The following is a 22963-nucleotide window of genomic DNA, read 5'->3' as shown; positions in this document are numbered from 1 at the left end:
GCAGGGGACGGACAGAGAGAGTGGAGAGAGAGAGAATCCCAAGCAGGCTCTGCACTGTTAAGCACAGAGCTCAACACAGGGCTCAATCCCACAAACCATGAGATCTTGACCTGAGCCAAAACCAAGAGTTGGATGTTTAACCAACTGAGCCACCCAGGCACCCCTCTCCTCAATTTTATAATTCCCAAGTTGCACTTATATTTGAAAAGAACCACAGTATAAACAAAACTATATATGTTATAGGTCCCCAAGATAGTAATGATAGGATAGGAAGTAGTAAGTCCAAAGAGTATTATCTAAAAGTCTTCATGAATATCTATTATATTGCTACTCTAGCATTATACCAGTAGGTTGTTGTTTCAAAAACTTGGAAATTTCCTGGGTGAAATCTGAAACTGGCCCAGTATGTGAAGGGCAAGGAGAGATCAGAGAAAAAGGGAGACCACACCAGATTGGTAGGTGACAGGTTTAGCATGGGAATTTACTTACAAGGCTTATCTTGGGTGGCCACAAGGTGAGTAGATCTCCATACCCACCCACCAGAATCTTAAAAGTTTATACAAAGGCCTGAACTGGGTTCAATCACCTATTCCATCCTGATGGTCTCAACAACACATTACTTTCTCAAGGCTGTGTCCTTGAGGCAGTCTGTAATGTGGCAAAGACAATCAGAACACATGTTTCAAGTATATAGGAGAAGGTTAGGAGTCTCCAATTGCCTGGGCCCAACTTGAGGGTCAACTGGTGGTTATGTCCACTTGATGACCTCCTTCAAAATAAATACTAGAGGAAGCTTTCTCTGATATGACATGGCTAAATGTGAAATTATTTCAAAGTTTTAAATATCTGGAGGCAAAAATCAAATCATTCAATTTTGTATCTCCTATAGCACAGCACATCATATAAACTAGTCACTCAAAAATTAAATAGAAAATGGAATTTCCATTACCATACTGAGGTTATCAATCACATAATCAAATACACACAATAATAAAACAATTTTAAGCAAATTTTAATTAGTCTTCACTGATTTAGAAGACGTTTTTCTACTTTCTCTAGAATCATTAATTTTAAAACATTTTTATTCTGTAACAGATGGAAGCGTAGCACAAAAAAACTTCAAATTTAATATCTCCTCTAAAAAACTAGTAAGTTGATTTACCAAGTTGTCACTACTATCCTATGAATAACACATAAAGAGGCATTTGAGGATACTAGCAAGTGCTCAAATATTGAACTCAGACTGGCTGAAGTCAATGATAAAGGCTACCCTACAGCAGGCTGAAAGGTCACCTTTAGGAAGGTGACTCTTTAAGCCAAAGAGTCAACATGTTTATGCTCCTATCAAGGAAACATAGAAATTGTGACAATCAGAAGCATGGTGTCATAATGCTTATTTGCCCAAGGCAAAGAGGGCTCTGAACAATTTCCTCAAAAAAGTTATTGCTTTGAAACTCACAACCCAGTAATTAAGAAGAACTTGTTTGTGAGCAGCATTCTAGAAAAATACTCTGAGGTTTCTAGCTAGTGAAATAAAAATTATTTGAGAATGTTACCCAACTTCAATGTGAAGAAACAGGGTAGGACCTTAGCTGGCCCAGCCTGGATCTTGTGTGGCCACCCTTGGACCAATCACTGTGGCTTGAATGTCCAGACCTGAATTTTGTGGCCTCCTCCATAGACAAAAAGTTGGGGCCTTGTGATTGGTAACCCCACCAGAATCACACAATTTGAGGGAGAAAGGAACAGTTCTTATAAGACGGGGTAGGAGGCATGGTTACAAGAATCAGGAATGCAGGACAGACAAAAGTAGCAGATATCTACTACACCAATGATGTGTATACAAATAATCTAGAGACCCTGTTAAAATGCAGATTATGATTCAGAAGGCCTGAGGCAAAGCCTGAGGTCGTATATATCTAAAAAGTTCCTAGGTGATGTCACAGTCCACACTTTGAATAACAAAGCACTAACCTTCTTTTTCTATGCATTGCCCACCTATGTTTAATGTGGTAGATGCTCTAAAGTTTCAGACTCACCACAGTAATGAATGCAATCTGACATGCTTGTCTGAATATGATGCCTTCTCAGGACCAGCTGTGTCCCCGTCACAACACTGAAATAGCAGAGGTGTTGCATGTCAGGATCGAGACATATTGGCAGAACTCTGTGATAAAAACACTTTACAATTTCATAGCACCTTTCATTCCAAAGTGTTTCAGAAGCTATATACATTCAGCACCACAGAAAGATGATAGAGGCAGCAGACTCCATGGGGTGAAGGAGGTGTCAAGGGATGGAGTGGGGGTGGAGGGATAAGTAGGCCAAGGACAGTGGAACGTTTCTCTATTAAAGGCAACACAACACCAAAATATTCTCAATGGAAAAGAATAAAACCCAAAAATATTTAAGGTTCATGACCAAAGAATGATAATGTAAAGATTAATGTTCAGAATCATTTTCATACAATCATCTTCTCTCAATAAATTGCCTATTCACATGGGTATTCTGTAAGCACAGAGGAAAAGAAGAGAAAAGAAAAGAATGAGCTAAACAAACAAGAATACTTAAGATACCAGGAAATCTATAAGGCCAGTAACTCTGGCCTATATAGACTATCTGAGTCTTCTTGATTAAACAATTAAGTCCTAAAATGTTAGAAGTAGCTTTTCATAACATATTTAGTGGCATGGGAAGTAGCTTTGTTTGCACAGAATTTAGTAAAAGAAATGATTTTTCCAAATATTACAAAATGCAAACATCTAACTTAACTTTAATATACCTGATGACAATGTGGATAATTTGTATATGTTCTAGAGGGGGGGAAAGTCATTTTATGACAGAGCTTGAAAATGGAAACTTTTTAATGACTCCTGGAGTGTTTGCCTTTAAAAGAAATCCATTTTCTAGCACTGCTGTTTCCCATTTGTTACCAAGGACTCCTGCGGGGCTTCCAGTGACTTGGAAAGAGTTCTATTTTCACTTCTGCTGGCTCCTGTGACCACATCCAGATGATAAATGAGGACCCACAAGCTCCCACAAGACAGTTTCAAAGAGTCTGTGCTCCAGGCAGTATGTGGCTACCTGCCAGGGAAGCACATACCAAATTAAAAGGGCGAGGAGAGAAATCCTTCGCTATTTCATGTTTCCTGGGATTTCCAATGAACTCATTGGGTTAGTCTTCTTTTTTTTTTTTTTTTTTTTTTTTTTTTTTTTAATGTTTTAATGTTTACTTATTTTTGAGAGAGAAAAAGACAGAGCACAAGTTGGGGAGGGGCAGAGATAGAGGGAGACACAGAATCTGAAGTAGGCTCCAGGCACCAAGCTGTCAGCATAGACCCCGAAGCGGGGCTCAAACCCACAAACTGTGAGATCATGACCTGAGCCGAAGTCAGTCATTTAAATGACTGAGCCATGCAGGCACCCCAATTGCATTAGTCTTCTTTATGAAATGTTTTAGTAAATGTCCTTATTTGTGAACATTCACAAAAACCTCAAGATAACAAGGAAAAAGAAAACAGGATTCTTAGACCAGAAATCCATCTTTCCACTCCTTTTTATTCACTATCCTATCTTTTCCCCTCCCACTTTCACTTGAGACAAGGTGGTGAAACCTTCCCCAGCCAGCAGATAACAGTGGTCACTCCATCAGGAGGATGTAATCTTGAATCACAGAGTTATTGCTTTGTCAGAGAAAAAAAAGCATGCTACTCATATCCCACAAAGAGATTTTCCATTAGGGAAAATCATTAAAATGCCCCATTGCCTGCCCCCTCACACTGTAATTCTGGGCTACAGGCACAGTTCTGCTCAAAAGCCTATTTTTATAAATGATGAAAAGTAACTGATGCATCTGGTTATCTCTCAGAATTTTGTCAGTTCCACAACTAGAAATGGTGCTGCCAGGCTCACTCCAAAGGAAGCTAGTGGTGAAGTGTAGGCTTCAGATAAGGATTTACACTGAGAGTCCAGCTCCAGAAACTGCACAAAAGATTATAGATATGAGACAGGCAAAGAGAAAGGTGCAATCATAAAATTAGAGTGAATGCAATCTTGTGGAAAAATGAATACATTCCATTTTGGTTTACTACACATTTGACATTAGCACAGAAACAAAACTGAATATACACCTTGAGAATTATAATACATATAACTACCAGCTTGGAATAACAATATAAAAAGAAGAGAAAGTTATGAGTTAAATGGCACATTTTAAGCAATGAAGTCTTTGGAATTAAATCTTTGTTTGACTCATCATTTGACTAACTGATAGTCCATTTGTTTCTCAAAGATTTAAGTTGGCTCAACATTTAATTAATGTCAAACACATAAATATGGATTTATGCATCTAGGCACAGTTCTAGGAATTGGGACTCTTAGCAATCAAGACAACTATGGCTTTGCCTCTTAAAGTTTCCTTCTAACATTATGGTCTGGTTGACCATGAGGAATGTAATTGTCCCAGTATGAACTACTGAAACTAGAACAGTACTATTGATACCTTTATCATACTTACATCATCTGCTACCTTTTAAACACATATTTACTGAGTGGAAGTGTTTATCTTTATCACAAAATTAACCATACCAATCTGTACAATCTGTAAATTTTAACAAGTTTTCTTCTGCTGACTGAGTCTACACTCATTAAAGACACCTTAACATGGATAATAAAATATTTTCAGAGTTCAGGTAACAGTTCAGTGTAACTTAATTTAACTCCAAAAACACCTATTAATGGTCTTTAAGTGTAAAGCATAACGTGTGGCCCCGAAAGAAGCACAAAACCAATTAAGACATGGTGCCTACTCAGACTGTTTGAGTAGCATTCAGGAGATATTTACATGAAGAACAGGAATAGAAATTAGAATAAGGCGTACACTGTAACATAGGTTTAAATTTATGCTCCAGGTATATGGGGAAACAAAAGTTTAACTTTAGCTAAGACAACTGGAAAAGATCTCTACAGCAGCTGAAATTGCAAAAATGCCATGAAGAATGAATTAAGCTCATCAAGCAGATTGGGTAAGGGCAGAAGGGTATAATGGTTAAGAACGGTTAAGTGACAGAATTCTGGCAATCTTTCCTACTAGCTATAAAACTTGGTCTGTTTTCTCATTTGTGAACAGGGACAATGTAAAAATATATCATAAAGATGCTATAAATATTAAATTAATATGATTCATGTAAAATCTTTTACAGAGTGCCTGTTATATAGTGCTCAATAAATATTAGTTTCTTTTATTATTATAGAGTAAGAGTGGAGGAAGAGGAGTAGGGAAGTATAGATTACGCTTAAGGAATAGCCGAAGAGGCATGTGCAGGGCTTATTGAAAAAGGAACCTTGAGAAATAGATTATTGAGGGTCTCAAAATACAAGAAAAGTAAATGGCCTTTATTAGAAAAGTAATAAAAAAACCACTCAAGAATTTGGAGTAAAGGAATAAGTGACATAACCAAACCATAATTAAATTGTGTTTCACTCTTACCAATTTTAAGATATTTCTAATATCTTAGATATCAATAATCTATAATATCAACAATCAGGAATTTGGGTACTGCTAATTAATACTACTATTCACCAAGCACTTAAAATACACAAGCATTGTGTTCAGTACTGTGCATTTTTCTAAATCTTTACCAAAAAATATATATAAATCATGTATAACAGATATACATAACAAATGAGAAAACTAAGATGCAAATAGATTTTTAAAAATCTCAAGGTCACACAACTAAAAGAAAAGTGAATATTATACAACAATGAATTCTTCAACAAACTTAATAGTATGGTTCTGGTTTGTTCTATCCTAATGTATATCACACTTCATTGTATTTGGTAATCTTACGGCATCTTCCAAAGGGGCAGGAGCCTGTTGGGACACTCTCCGAAGTTGAGCCACTGACAGGCACTATTTTTGTGCTCTCCCTCTACCATGATAATTTTGATGGACATGTTCAGACCCTGTGTTCTCCCACTGCTTGCTAAAGAAAATAGTTGCACCCCAGCCTTGCATTTTCCTATCTCCCTGTGAAAACAGGCAGGCATGCCCCTGCCCTGCACTCTCCAGCTGCCTTGCTAAGGCCAGGGAGCATGTGCAGTCCACAATAAGTGATGCCCCTTGATCACCTAGCTCTGGTGGCCAGAAAGAAGGTTGCATTTTGGCAGACTACCACCCCAGGGCACCACACAGACAGCAAACTGAAACACACTCCCAGACCTTTCGTTGAAAAGGCATATTTACTTGTACTAGAGCTTTTGCCTAAAGGGCAGACTTCAGGTTTGCCACATATCTGTAGGCTACAAAGTGCTTTCAGGAAATGTAGGCAGAGGGACACCTCTTCGTGCTCTCTCTAGGCCTTACTACAGCTCAGTGGTGTCTCCCAGAAAGGAGCTTATACACTTGTCTGTATCTCCAGTTTTTTCAACTGTCACCCAGGGAACATCTCTAGATTTTCTGGTCTGGAGGATAACAGAGTTTCATCGTGGTACCAAGGAACTGATATATTTGTATACTTAAAAGCTCCTGCCTGAACAACAGATGTTGCAAGGATGCAGAGAAAGGGGAACTCTTTTGCACTGCTGGTGAGAATGCAAACTGGTGCAGTGACTCTGGAAAACAGTATGGAGGTTCCTCAAAAAATTAAAAATAGAACTACCCTATGACCCAGCAATTGCATGACTAGGTATTTACCCAACGGATACAGGTGTGCTGTTTCAAAGGGGCACATGCACCCTAATGTTTATAGCAGTACTATTGACAATAGTCAAAGTATGGAAAGAGCCCAAATGCCCATCGATGGATGAATTGATAAAGAATGATGAATGGTATATATATAATGGAGTATTACTTGGCAATCAAAAAGAATTAAATTTTTCCATTTGCAACTATGTGGATGGAACTAGAGGGTACTATGCTAAGAGAAATTAGTCAGTCAGAGAAAGACAAATATCATATGACTTCTCTCACATGAGGAATTTAAGATATAAAACAGAAGAACATAAGGAAAGGGAAGCAAATATAATATAAGAACAAGGAGGGGGATGAAACATAAGAGACTCTTAAATATAGAGAACAAACAGAGGGTTGCTAGAGGGGTTGTGGGAGGGGGGGATGGGTGAAATGGGTAAGAGGCATTAAGGAAGACACTCGTTGGAATGAGCACTGGGTGTTATACATAGGTGATGAATCACTGGAATCCTGAAATCACTGTTGCACTATATGCTAACTGGGATGCAAAAAAAAAAAAAAAAAAAAAGCTCCTGCCTGAGGGGCTTGGCTTCTAATTAGGCTGAAACTAGGTGCTGACTGAGAGTCTTCTCTTTGGAACACTGACAGGGCTTGGCACACCCTCAACAACTGGGAACTATCATGAATAATCAGGCTGCTTAGACAATTACAAGGATTTGAAAGAGAACCAAGAGCTAGGGCAAAGTTGAAAGATAAGGTCCTTCTCCTACACAAGGCTATTTATTGAAGATTGGAAGAGATAGCTATTTCCTAATACATAGAAACAGAGAATCAAGCAAAATAAGAAAACAGAGGAATATGTTCTAAACAAAAGAACAAGCTAAAACTACAGGGGAAAAAAACCTTAATGAAACAGAAATAAATAATTTATCTGATAAAGAGTTCCAAGTAATGGTCATAAAGATGCACATGGAACTTGGGAGAAGAATGAATAAACATAAGGAGAACTTCAACAAAGAGAAAATATGAGAAAATACCAAACAAGTCACAGAGCTGTCTTTAGCTGTCAAAAACTAGGGTTCAACAGCAAATTAGATGAAGTAGAAGAAAGGGTCAGCAATCTAGAAGATAGAACAGTGGAACTCACACAAACAGAACAGAAAAAAAAAAAAATTAAATGTGAAGATACCTTAAGGGATCTATAGAACAATATCAAACAAAATAACATTTGCATTATAAGGGTCCCAGAAGGACAAGAGAGAGAGAAAGCAGCAGAACTTATTTGAAGAAATAATGGCTGAAAACTTTCCTACCTTGAAAAATTAAAAAGACATCCAGATCCAGGAAACCCAAGAATTACAAATAAGATGAGCCCCCAAGATCCATACTAAGACACATTATAATTAAAATTTCAAGTGGTGCCTGGGTGGCTCAGTCAATTAAGCATCTAATTCTTGATCCCAGCTCAAATCTTGATCTCACAGTCATGAGTTTTGGCCTCACATTGGGCTCCACACTGGGCATGGAGCCTACTTAAAAAAAGAAAAAAAAAGTCAAAAATTGAAGATAGAGGAAAAAATATTTAAAGCAGCAAGAGGAAAACAATTTCCACAAGACCTCCACAAGAAGAATGAGTAGATTTTTTACCAGAAACTTTGCAGACCATAAAGGAATGAAATGATATATTCAAAGTTCTGAAAGGAAAAAAGCTTCCAACCAAGAATACTTTACCCAACAAGGTTATCATTCAGAATTGAAGGAGCTTCCCAAACAAGCAAAAGCTAAAGGAGTTCATCACCACTAATTCTACCTTAAAAAAATGTTAAAGGGCCTTCTTAAGCTGAAAAGAAAGAGCATTAATTAATAACAAGAAAACACATGAAAATATAAATCTCATTGGTAAAGATAAATATATAGTAAAGGTAATGAATTAATCAGTTGTAAAGCTAGTATAAACATTAAAAAACAAAAGTATTGAAAATAACTATAATTACTATAATCATTTAAGGGATGCACAAAATTTTTAAATGTGAAATGTCTCATCAAAACATAAAACATGGGTGTGGGGATCTATGAAAGTGTATAGTTTTAGAATATATTTCAACTTAAGTTTCTAGCAACTTAAAATAGACTGACTAGGCTATTATATGAGAGCTCACAATACCCACAAAACAAAAACTTATAGGAGATAAAAGAGGCAGAGGAAGAAGAAAAAGGAGGAGGAAGGAAGGAATCTAAGCATAACACTACAAAGTCATCAAACCATAACAGAAAAGAGCAAAAGAAGAACAAAGGAGCAGAGAGAAACTACAAAACAGTCAGAAAACAACTAACAAAATGACAATAAGTACATACCTATCAATAATAACTTTACATTTAAATGGACAAAATTCTCCAACCGAAAGACACAGAACAGCTGAGTGGATAAAACAACCAACAAACCACCACCACAACAAAAACCAAGACCATCTATATGATGCCTACAAGAGACTCACTTCCAATGTAAACAGACACACACATGGGAAGCAAAGGGATGGAAAAAGATGTTTCACAGAAATGGAAATCAAAAGAAAGCCAGGGTAGCTATACTTATATCAAATAAAGTAGACTTTAAAACAAAGACTGTAATAAAAGATAAAGAAGAGCATTACATAATAATAAAGGGGGTCAATCCCATAAAGGGATAAACATTTGTAAATATTTATGCATCCAACATAGGAACACCTAATATATAAAGTAAATATTAACAGATCTAAAGGAAGAAATTGATAGCAATACAATGATAGTAGGGGACATTAATATTCCACTTACACCAATGGATAGATCATCCATACTGAATATCAATAAGGAAACATCAACCTTAAACAACACATTATACCAGATGGACTTAATAGATATACAGAGAACATTCCATCCAAAAGCCACATAAAACACATTCTTTTCAAGTGCACATGGAGTATTCTCCAGGATAAATCATATGTTAGGCCACAAAACAAGTCTTAATAAATTTAGGAAATTTTGAATCATATCAAGTGTCCTTTCTGACCACAATGGTATAAAACTAGAAATCAATTTCAAGGAAAAAACTCAGAAGATCACAAATATGTGAAGATAAAATAACATGCTACTGAACAATCAATGCATCAATCAATGCTTCATTCAATGAAGCAATCAAAGGAGAAATCAAAATAATACTTTGATACAAATAAAAATGGAAATACAACTTACTAAAATCTACGGGATGCAATAAAAGTGGTTTTAAGATGGGGTGCCTGGGTGGCTCAGTTGGTTAAGCGGACAACTTCAGCTCAGGTCATGATCTCATGGTCCGTGAGTTCGAGCCCTGCGTCGGGCTCTGTGCTGACAGCTCAGAGCCTGGAGCCTGTTTCAGATTCTGTGTCTCCCTCTCTCTGACCCTCCCCCGTTCATGCTCTGTCTCTCTCTGTCTCAAAAATAAATAAACGTTAAAAAAAAATTTTTTTTAAAGTGGTTTTAAGAGAGAAGTTCATAACAATACAGGCCTACCTCCAGAAACAAGAAAAATCTCAAATAAAAAATTTAACTTTACACTTAAACTAGAAAAAGAACAAATGAAGCCCAAAATTAGTAGAATGAAGTAAGATCAGACTAAAAATATATAAAATAGGGGCGCCTGGGTGGCTCAGTAAGTTGAGTCTCTGACTTCAACTCAGGTCATGATCTCATGGTTCGTGGGTTTGAGCCCCACGTCAGGCTCTGTGCTGACAGCTCGGAGCATGCAGCCTGCTTCAGATTCTGTCTCCGGCTCTCTTTGTCCCTCCCCCACTGTGCTTTGTCTCTCTGTCTCTCAAATAAATAAACATTTAAAAATAAATAAATAAATAAATAAATAAAAACAAAAATATATAAAATAGAGACTAAAAAGACAATAGAAATGGTCAATGAAATAAGCCAGTTCTTTGAAAAAAATAAAACTGATTAACCATCAGCTAGATTCATCAAGAAAAGAGATTCAAATAAATAAAATCAGAAATGAAAGAAGTTACAAGTGATACCACAAAAATACAAAGTATTATAAAAGACTACTAGGAATAATTATAGGCCAACAAACTGGACAACCTAGAAGAAATGTATAAATTCCTAGAAACATACACTGTTCCAAGGCTGAATCATGAATAAATAGACAATATGAATGGACCAATTACTACTAAGGAGTAATCAAAAACTTACCAACAAACAAAAGCCTAGGACCAGATGGCTTCACTGGTAAATTCTACTGAACATTTAAACAAGACTTAATACCCATCTTTTTCAAAATCTTTCAAAAATTTGAAGAGCGTGTTCTTCCAAATTCATTTTATGAGGACAGCACTACCCTACACCAAAATCAGACAAGGACACCACAAAAAAGAAAATTGTAGGCCAATATCCCAGATGAATATAGATGCAAAAATCCTCAATAAAATATTAGCAAACTGAATTCAACAATACAGTAAAAGGATCATATAGTATGATCATGTGGGACTTACTCCAGGGATGCAAGAATGGTTGTACATCCACAAATCAATCAAAGTGATACACCACATTAACAAAATTTTAAAAAAATAATCCTATGACCATCTCAATAGATGCAGAAAAAGCATTTGATGAAATTCAACATCCATTTATATAAAAACTCTGTGGGTACTAAAAAATGGGTCTATACAGAATGTACTTCAGCATAATAAAGGCCATATACAAGCCTACAGCTAACATCATACTCAGTGGTGAAAAGCTAAAAGCTTTTCTTCTAAGATCAGGAACAACTCAAGGATTCTCACTCTTGACACTTTCATTCAACATAGTATTGGAAGTCCTAGTCAGAGCTATTAGGCAAGAAAAATAAATAAAAGGCATCCAAATTTGGAAGGAAGTAGTAAAATTGTCACTATTTTTGTGGACAACGTGACTTTTGTATATAGAAAACTTTAAAGATTACATGAAAAACAACTGTTTAAATAAATGAATTCTCTAAAGTTGTAGGGTATAAAATCAACATACAAAAATCTGTTCTATTTCTATACACTAAGAATAAACTACCAGGACAAAAAATTAAGAATACAATCCCATTTAATTAGTACCCAAAATCTATAAAGAACTTATCAAACTCAACACCCAAAAACTAAATAACCCAGCTAAGAAATGGGCAGAAGACATGAATAGAAACTTTTCTAAAGAAGACATCATATGGTTAACAGATACGTGAAAAGATGCTCAACATCACTCATCATCAGATAAATACAAATCAAAACCACAATGAGATACCACCTCACACCTGTCAGAATGGCTAAAATTAATAACACAAGAAATAACAGGTGTTGATGAGGATGTAAAGAAAGGGAAACCCTCTTGAACTGTCGGTAGAAATGCAAACTGGTGCAGTCACTCTGGAAAACAGTATGGAGGTTCCCCAAAAAACTAAAAATAGAACTGCCCTATGACCCAACAATTGCACTATGAGGTATTTACCCAAAGGATACAAAAATGCTTATAGAAGCATTATCAACAATAGCCAAACTATGGAGAGCCCAAATGTCCATCAACTGATGAAGGGATAAAGAAGAGGGGATATAATAATGGAATATTACTTAGCCATCAAAAGGAATGAAATCTTGCCATTTGCAATGATGTGGATGGAGCTAGAATGTGTTATGCTAAGTGAAATAAGTCAATCAGAGAAAGACAAATACCATATGATTCACTCACATGTACAATTTAAGAAACAAAACAGATGAACATATGGCAAAGGCGGAGAGAAGAGAGGGAAACAAACCACAAGAGACTCTTAACGATACAGAACAAACTGAGGGTTGATAGAAGGAGGTGAGTAGGAGATGGGCTAGATGGGTAATGGGTATTAAAGAGGGCATTTATTGTGATGAGCACTGGGTGTTGTATGTAAGTGATGAATCACTGAATTCTACTCCTGAAACCAATATTAGACTGTATGTTAACTAAAATTTAAATAAAATTAAAAAAGAACACAATCCCATTTAAAATTTCACCAAAAACAATAAAATTCCTAGGAATAAATTTAACCATATCCACCAAACACTATAATAAAACACTGATGAAAGAAATCAAAGAAGGCACAATTAAATGGAAAGATATTCTGTGTTCACAACTTAGAAGAATTAATACTGTTCAAATGTTCATATTAGTCAAAGCAATCTACAGATTCAATGAAATCTCTACCAAAATTCCAATGGCATTTTTCACAGAACTAGCACACATAATTCTAAAATTTGTATGAAACCACAAAAGATCCCACATAGCCAAATCAAATTTGAGAAAGCACAGTGCAGGTGGTATCATGCTCCCTGATTTCAAACTATACTACAAAGCTAAAGTAACCCAAACAGTATGTTTCCATAAAAGCAGACACAGATCAGTAGAATAGAGTAGTGAAACCAGACAATAGTCAATTAATCTAAGACAAAAGAGAAAAATAATTACAATGAAAAAAGAATAATCTCTTTAATTAATGGTGCTGGAAAAACTGGACAGTCACATGCAAAACATTGAAACTAAAATGCTATCTTATGTCATACACAAAAATTAACTCAAAATAAATTAAAGACTTGACCATAAGACCTGAATCATAAAACTCCTGGGAGAAAACATAACTGACAATCTCCTTGACATTGGTCTTGGTGATGTTTTTTGGGATTTAACTCTAAGAACAAGGGCAACAAAAGCCAAAATAAATAAGTGGGGCTACATCAAACTAAAAGCCTGTGCACAACAAAGAAAACATCAACAAAATGAAAAGGCAACCTATTGAATAGGAGAATACATTTGCAAATCATGTAGCTGATAAGAAGTTAATATCCAAAATATATAAAGAATTCACATAATCGAATAGCAAAAAGATAATAACAATCCAATTTTTAAAATGGGCAGAGGGTAGTTCTAATAAAAAAAAAGTGGGCAGAGGTTCTGAATAGACACTTTTCTAAAGAAGACATACAGATGGCAAACAGGCACATGAAAAGATCCTCAGCATCACTAACCACCAGGGAAATGCTAATCAAAACCACAATGAGCTATTACCTCAGACCTATTGGGATGGCTATCATTAAAAACAAAATAAAAAATACAGGTGAGGATATGGAGAAAAGGGATTCATCATGCACTGTTGATGTGGGAATGTAAATTGGTACAGCCACTGTGGAAAATAATTTAGAGTTTCCTCAAACAATTAAAAACAGAACTACCATACGATCTAGCAATTACAATTCTGGGTATTTATTTGAAGAAAATGAAAACATAAATTCAAAAAGATAAATGCACCCCTATGTTCAGTGCAGTATTATTCACAATAGTCAAGATATGGAAACAACCTAAGTGGCCATCAATGGATGAACGGATCGATCTATCTATATCTATATATCTCTCTCTCTATATATATCTATATATACGTATATAGATATACACACACACAGTGGAATACAACTCAACCATAAAAAGGAATGAAATCTTGCCATTTGCAACAACATGGATGAACCTAGGGAGTATTAAGTGAAATAAGCCAGACAGAAAAAGGCATATATTCTATGATCTCACTTATAGGTGGAATCTAAAAGTCATAAAAAGCCAATTCATGGAAATGGACAATAGAGTGGTGGTCACCAGAGGGAAGGAGGTTTGGGGAGTGGATAAAATGGGTGAAGGGAGTGGGGAGGACTTTCAGTTGTAAGATGAATAGGTTAGGGGATATGTTGTGCAACACGGTTAGTATAGCCAATGGTATTGTGGTACATATTTGAAGGTTGCTGGGACAGTGGATCTTAAAAGTTCTCATCATAAAAAACAAATTGTAACTTTTTATGGTGACAAATGATAACTAGACTTACTGTGGTGAACATTTTGCAGTGTATACAAGTGTTAAATCGTTACATTGTACACCTATAACTAATATATGTAAATTATACCTCAACAAAAGATTTAATAACTCCATTTTTATCATAATTATATTTTACACATGATTTATCTATTCTCTTCTATGAACATTTAAGTTTTCAGCATTTTTCCAGTGATCAAGCCCTAAACTAAATGCAAGCTCCAGAATGACACTTACCATGGATTAAATTCATAGAGCATCCGTTCACATTTTTCCTTTTCCTAACAATGGCCCAATTTTCCTTCATGCATTCATCTCTTCTCCCATACAAGCCATATGCATAAAGGACAATTATCACACTGTGAACTCTAGGAGTAAACCTGACTGGTTTAAATCACCTCTGCCACAGTGATTGGGTCAGGAATACAGACATAAACCAAGTAGCATAGGTCACTGACCTAGCCACAAGGATTAGCTCAGGAATGGACAAGTTACCTAATTTAGATCAATGAAATGCAGAGAAAGATTTACAGAAAACTCCTGGGAAATCATTTTTCTCACTATTAATAATAATATAAAAAAACGGGAAAAAAGTCCTCACTTCCTCTGAAAGTCATGAAATAGAACTATGAAGCTTAAAATAACTGCAATCATTTTACCTCCATGAAGGAAGCCAGCCTGAAGATGAAGCCAATACACAGGGGAGGGTACAGCTGAGCAAACTGTGGCGAAACAGCCAGAACTACTGGATTAAGCCAGCCTGAAGCTCGCCTCCTCTGAATTTTCGAGCATGGGAGCTAATAATATTTATGTTTGTTTAAGCTAGTTTAATTTTGTTTTCTGTTACTTGCAGTCCTAACTCACACAAACGTAAAATCAGACTCCCTCTAGTGATTTTATATTGCTCCATCCTTTCAACAAACATCTGTACAAAACACCCTCTTGGTACCAGTATAACATTCCTTATTCACGTGAAGTGGGACATTAATAACTTTTCTCCAAGATTTGTGGCTGTACGTCTGTATTTTTCATTTCCAGAAATGTTGTTAACTGCCTTACCTCACTATTTCTCATCATATTTACTCGCAGGCTTTTTCACAGTTTGTTCCTGGGTACTACATCATAACAGAGATTAGTGGAAGGAAGCTCAAAAGAGCCTCAAGATTGTTTTCAGTGTTTTATTCCTTATACTCCCTGAGTCATTCTTCACATAGGACTCGGATGTGATGACTGTGGGTACATGGAAAGTCACTGAAGGATGAAATAATATTGATTGAACTGAGCACTTAGAGCAGTGAAATCTCACACATTAAAAAAAAGGGATTTTGGAACAATTGGTAAATGGTTGAATAAATTATATTCTAGGCACTTCAAGAAATTTTGTATAGTTACACAGTTTTTTTTTTTTTTTATTATGACTCTAGAGACTATGGTAAAATGTGAAGGAAAAAGTTATTAAACTAAATGGAGCAAAAACATACAAAATTGTATACACAATAGTCATAATTTATATAATAGTCACAAACCAAACCAAACTAAAACAAAACAAAATATAATTTAAGTTTATTTATTTATTTTGAGAGAGAGAGCACACCCATGAGCATGGAAAGCGGCAGAGAGAGAGGGAGAGACAGAAAATCCCAAGCAGGCTTCGGACCCTCAGTGCAAGCCCGATGTAGGTCATGTGAGATCATGACCTGAGCCAAACTTCGGATGCTTAAACGACTCAGCCATCCAGGTGCCCCTAAAACATAATTTTTAAAACCCTGAAGCACATAAAAAGTAAACAAAACAAACATGAAAAATATACTAACAATGGTTGCCCTGGGGACTATAGAAATTTTTCCTGTTCTTTTCTTTCTTTTTTAAATTTTTTTTAAAATCTTTATTTATTTTTGAGAGAGAGACAGAGTGTGAGCAGGAGAGGAGCAGAGAGAGAGGGAGACACAGAATCCAAAGCAGGCTCCTGACCCTGAGCTGTCAGCACAGAGCCCGACTTGGGGCTCGAACTCACGAACCATGGGATCATGACCTGAGCTGAAGTTGGACACTCAACGGAGCCACCCAGGCGTCCCTTCTTTCACTCTTTTTAATGAACATACATTATTTAATGAAGGAAATTTTTAATGTTCTAACATAGAAATGCTAGCATCGGGGCGCCTGGGTGGCGCAGTCGGTTAAGCGTCCGACTTCAGCCAGGTCACGATCTCACGGTCCGTGAGTTCGAGCCCCGCGTCAGGCTCTGGGCTGATGGCTCGGAGCCTGGAGCCTGTTTCCGATTCTGTGTCTCCCTCTCTCTGTGCCCCTCCCCCGTTCATGCTCTGTCTCTCTTTGTCCCAAAAATAAATAAACGTTCAAAAAAAAAAATTAAAAAAAAAAAGAAATGCTAGCATCATTTTAACTAACCACATTTTTTTAATTGACAGATTTGTTTGCAATGTACAGAGAGGAAACATTTAGCCTTACACAGCTTGAGGATCTCAATGTCCACTTCCCCAAAGAAGTTTCTAGGTGAAAGGAGACATACAGTATCCAAAATAAGACCTCACCCTCCATAAAATTTAAATAATGTCCCTCAAGTGCTAAGAAACAAAAGACCACCAGTCAGGCTCCCCGGGTCATTTGGCAATCTCTCAGCCTCCTCCAAGAGCAGTATCATGCAAGAAATAATGTAGGGGGGGAGGGGACAAAAGAGGGAAGGACAGAGCTGTGAATCAGTCCAACTTAGACTATGCAAAAGGAAGAAGGAAGAGGTAAGGAATTAGATAACACCAGGCTCTATATCGGTATTTACCATTATTTTCCAAAAGTGAAGCAGAAAGTAAAAGGTGGAAATGAAGGGGAGACAAGAGGAAAATGAAGTGGAAGGAGATAGAATTGGGAGGACAGATTCCAAAGATATGTATATAAAAGAACAAACGATAAACCAGAATTATATAGAGAGATAAAGGATTTAATAGGAAGGACAGAGAGAAAGTGAACAGGCAACCAAAGGAGAAAGGATATTCCCAGTGGTGTCAGAACTGATGATGGAAACCTTAGTGAGACCCTGGGAAGGGAAGGTGGAGGTGAATGACAAATATGCAGCATCAAAATAAATCATCTTTTCTAGATCTTCTGCAGGAACAAATTTTCCAGAGATTTAGATTTGGTAAACAGACCAAGCTGGATCACAGTGAGGAACTTATAGGGGATTTAAGATGTCAAACACACAGAAGCCAAGGTTTGCCTGTAAGGTTGAAAATAGCACCATGCATGGCTTTTAGTATTGGGCTTGTTTCAAATAACTGCAGTTCAGAGAGACTTCTCTAAAAACCTAAGACAAGATACTAGTTTTTCTTTAGCTGTAATACACAGCAATAATCAGGCATATTCGATTTATATAGCCTCGTTAGTTCTCCTCACACTTGTAAACTATGTATTGTGTCCATGTATGTTTTATATTATTTAACATGTTTACATTTGGTATTTGAAACCAATTCATTATATATTATAACATGAAAGAATTGTGTGACTTAAAGAAAAGCAGAGTTGAAAATAATCTATATTTTCTTATTTTTAAAATTCAAATTCTTGAACCACATACTGTTAACTGAGAGTGAATTTTGTGCTCAAAGTTGCTTTATTAATTTATTTACCTAGGAAGACAAAGCATAGCAATTAAGAGCATGGGCTTAGAGTGAGAGAGGGCTGCCTGGGTCCAGACTCCATAGTTTATTGCCATGTTAGCCTGTTTCCTAAACTCGCTGATCAGGAATCTCCCCATCTATAAGATGACAACCTCAGTAACTGCCTCATATGGCTATTGTGAGGATTCAACAAAATAATACATAAGAAGTACTTACTATAGTACCTGAAACATAACACTTAGTAAATGCTGTCACTAGTTCTAAAAGTCACCACGCTTATTGTCAATGGCATTGCTAATGTTATTACCAATATTGTTGTCAGTGAGCGGAGGAATTTTATTAAGACAGAAGACATCATTTCTTACTTGTTTTGTTGTGCACTGTATCTCAAACACCCTGAGGTCCCTGATCTTGCATGTATGATTTCCTCTGCCTGGATCCCAGTCCCTGCCTCCTTCATGCTCTCTTTACCTGGCCAACTCCCACTCATCCCCCACTCTCAGCTAAAAGATGGCCTCCTTCTAGAAGTCAGCCTGCTCTCACTCTGAAGGATGGGATTCGTACCTAACAACCTGCTCTTCCCCTATACTGTTGTGATCCCATTTCACTGAAATTCCGTGTTTATCTTATTGATCTATATTCCCCCTTATATCACACACACACACACACACACACACACACACACACACACACACATACAATTTTAAGCTCCATGAAAACATAAATCTCTTTTTGGCCTTCATTTCTAACCCAAACATGTAGTCAAAGTATAACTGGTACATACTAAGTTCCTAATAAATGTTCTTTTAAATAAATAAAAGACACTTAGCAAATGTTAAGAAGTTTTACAAACCCTATGTGCCAGGCTGAATTATAAAATATCTACTAATCAGAAGCATTTTATAATTACTGAACCATTAAGTTCAATGACTACTTGCAAAGAGTATTCTAAATAAAGTAATTTGACAATAAATAAAGGCATATTTATATAGATCTTTGAAGTAGTAAGCTGAAGAAAGCAATATAAATAATATGCCCTCAAGCAATTTTTACAAAATTTATTCCTTTCCCAAGCCCAGCTATTTTAGTAGCTCCTTGAATAGAAGTTACTTTTATTGGAAGAGTGATGGAGAATAGCCATCAGAACTGCATGAAAAAAATACATCTAATGAACATTTGTACCTGCTATATATTAGGTACAGAAGCAGATTCAAAGAAAGATGAAACACAGCCCTTCTTCTAAATAGGTTCACAGGATAAGTGACATAAATAATAGAGAATTTTTTCCATCCACTGACTTCCCTCCACCAAATTCCTGAATTAATGACATTTATTTGTAGTTTATGTACACTTACTTTTGAATCTAGGAAAGGTCATTATTAAAAATAAATATGTGCATTTATTTCCTTTGCAACTGATACGTACTGATGTATTTGAGATAAATTAAGCATGCCAGGTTGTATCACAACTTTATGATTAATTTAGTCTTTTGAAAATAAACCAATTTCTCCAAGAGCACATGCTCATAACATCCATCAAATAGACAAGATGATTTGTATATAGCCTCTAAAATTTTACCCTGCAGCATCTAATTATTTTTCCTTTTGGCAAAAGCTTCTGAACACCTGTTAAAGTCATTACTGTTCAGTCCTTTGGGGGCAATAGGAGAGATCAGCTCCCTCACACACTGCATATTTCTCAAGATTCACCAGGAACCTCATAGACTTGCTGCTGTACAACCTGAGCCATTTAACAGGTGGCTGGTACTGCTTCTCCTCCCCTCCTTCCCCAAAAATAATATCCTAGATTTCTTTTTTTAATTCCTTTTCTTTTTTTCTTATGCAAATATCCAAAGTAGTGGGGACATTCTCAGGAGCAGACAGAATTTAATCCAGAAGATTAACTTCATGAACCTACATGGAACAAGAGCTTTGCGTGTGAAATAAGAGATGGATGGATCTTTTCCTTTTCTCAAAGCTGAGAAAAATGGGTGAGGACTATAAAGATATCAGTCCTTCCATAACATGATAGGTCAATAGAGAAAAAGAAATTCACCTCAACAAAATGAAGGATACTAAATGGGTTACTGAACACTGTGACCATTTCCCTTTGAAAGTTAAGAAAATCTTAATTTGTAATAATATATTCTGCCTTTCCCTCACCAAAGCAAGGCCTGGAGCAGCACTTAGGCTGCATGTGTGTATAAAGAAAGCTTTTGTTTTAATATGCTAAGGGACTAGGATGTGGTGGTTCCCAGCATCTGGCTGTTGATTATTACCATCCTTCCTTCCTGCAATGCGGTTCATTCTCAATTGGTGACAAATCTTATTTCAAATTCTAAGACTACGGTTTTATTTTCCATTATACTAAGATCTCCTATTGTGTCTTTCAGGATCATGGTAGGAAACAAATTCACTCCAAACCATTTACGTGAAAAGACTCTAATGAAGCAAGAACTTACATAAGTTTTAGGCAGGGTTAAGGTAATAAGCAAGAATGGTGAGGCACCTAGAGACTTCAGTAGTGGGAAGCCATTACAACCAGTAGTGTTGAACCAGTAGTATTCCTCAATAGTGTTCCAGGGATGCCAGGGAGAATTGACACTGAGGAGGAGAGACCACGCTGTAGGAGCTGTAATGTAGGAGACATTACAGGAGAATGAGAAAGAGTATATTCTTACCTTTCTCTCTTCCCATTCTCTCATTGATTTCCTATTGGCCAAATTTAACTGGATGTTGGAAATCAGCTCCAAGAGACTCTAGGTGTAGGGAATAGCCTCCCGGAAGTATACACAGAGTAAGGAAGGGCAACAAATAAACTTGGATTGAAACAAACATGTTAAAAAAAAAAAAAAAAAAGACATATCCAAACAGAACTCATTAGCAAGTTAGCAAACTGGCCCAGCAATGTTTATCCCCAGTGGTCTAAATAAGACAACCATTAAGAGTTCTCCTGATGAAGACTTTGTAACGCATTTGCGTGAAAGAAAAGAAACAAGGGTCTCCCAGAGAACTTCTTAAAAAGATTGAAAAGATGCTCTCCAAAGGGGACAGAAGCTCATAGGTCAACCCTTTATTACTACTGGCACAAAGCAAGAGAGGTTTATTAGCTTCTGTCCTTCAGAGTTTGGAAGCATGGATCAAGATATCTGACTGCATTTGGAAAAATGAGGACAGGCTTCTGGCTAGAGAAGATCCATGGTGGCTGGGTGAAAAGAGAGTAAATTGGTGGGATCATCCGAAGTTTCCATGGACTAGGCTGACACTGAGGAACAGATAGATACAAAATAAGTAGGAAAACATTACCCAAGGAGGCTACTTTTCAGGGCCATGAATACCAGCAGATAGAGGCTCTGTGGGTAGACCACAGGATGGGGGTGGGAAGGTAAGGGAGGCAGGCACAGAAGAGGGGTGATGCAGTGTCAAGATCTCTGCAGGAGGAACTCCAAAACACCCCCAAAAAAGTGGTCCATAAGATAGAGCAAGTGCTTGAATGCCTGCCATGATAAAGGGTACAAGAACCAAGACAGAATTACTAACAGTCTACATTAAGTTAAAAGGGCTTTTTCTTTCATTCTCTACTTCCCTCTTTTTCTTCTCCAAACTTGAAGGAACTTGAACCAGGGGGAAAAGAAGCAGAAGCAACTGGGACAACATCTTACCAGATCTTGCTAGCCAACTAGTGGCCACCCAGTCAACTCAGCAGAGATAGCAGAGAAGCTTTGATTTAGATGAGGGAATGAGAAAGATTTTCCTTTGGATTGTAATGGGCCATTTAATACCTAAAAGTAAGACTGGGTGAGACCATAGTCTGAAATTGACTATGCGGAAGACTGCATAACCACAGAAAAGATTCAGAAATTGGAGGAACCAGTTTCCTCTAAAATGTAAGATGAAGATTGGGGCTGAAAACAGGTAGTGGTATTAAAAGTCTCTATAAAAAGCAGCCAGACCTCCAGATTCCCTTTGTATTTCCTATCCCAGTTATGTGACTATTCTTCTCTAGGATCCCAGCAGAAGACTGTAGTAATAGCCCTCCCTAGAACCAATGAACTGCACAGTCACACACAGTCAAAAGTGGGAGCAAAGTTCATAATGGAAGCAAAGTGTCAAAATGAAAAGAAGGAGTTATGGTAGTCAACCTACTAACACTGGAAACTCTTAGCCTTTTGTCCACCTGGGACCTAGTTTACACACCTCCCAGCAGGAGACTAGGATTCTTACTGGTCCAAAAGAGAACACCTTGGTATTAGGAAATTGGAAGGCAGGTGTCAAGGGAGGAAGGAAGGCTCACTTACCACTGAATATTTTTTTTATTGTTTGAATGATTTACCATGTACATGCATTACCTATTAAAAATAATAAATAAATGAACATTTGAAACATAAACATTTAAATATATTAAAATTTAAACTGGAAAATGCCTCAAAGAGACATAAAAAGAGTCTATGAAACAAAAAAGGGATGTTGTAACAAAAGAAATATTCTAATATGAAAAAAAAAAACATTGAAGATGAAACATGATTGCAAAACAAAATGTGATAGGATAAAAGTTTCCACAGAGAAAAGGCAAGTTACATCAAAATGCCTGGGAATCAAAATATCTTCTCAGAAGCAAAACTGGGCAATGGAGAAATGTCCTCACAGTTCCGACAGAAAGGTTTTCCTACCAAGAATTCTCAGACAAATCAAATTAGTAACCACTTGAGAGGGTAAAATTATAATATGTGAATTTAATTCCTATCACCTTTTTTCAGGAAGCTACTAGAAGATATGATGCAAG

The 22963-nt window shown here is 36.7% G+C and overlaps 1 long non-coding RNA gene across 1 annotated transcript in view; it reads right to left on the bottom strand.

The window, feature by feature from the left end:
• Positions 1-261: 261 nt before the first annotated feature.
• The window catches only part of LOC147581813 (uncharacterized), a 171906-nt gene continuing 149204 nt past the window's right edge, over positions 262-22963 (bottom strand). Inside the window, exon 3 of the long non-coding RNA XR_015249765.1 lies at positions 262-2116. This is a non-coding gene — a long non-coding RNA (uncharacterized LOC147581813). The remainder of the gene's footprint in view (positions 2117-22963) is intronic.

The sequence above is a fragment of the Puma concolor genome, chromosome B1 (genome assembly GCF_028749965.1).
Source record: "Puma concolor isolate L17-30 chromosome B1, mPumCon1.1.hap2, whole genome shotgun sequence".
Taxonomy (NCBI): domain Eukaryota; kingdom Metazoa; phylum Chordata; class Mammalia; order Carnivora; family Felidae; genus Puma; species Puma concolor.
This window is presented reverse-complemented; position numbering and strand designations above follow the sequence as displayed.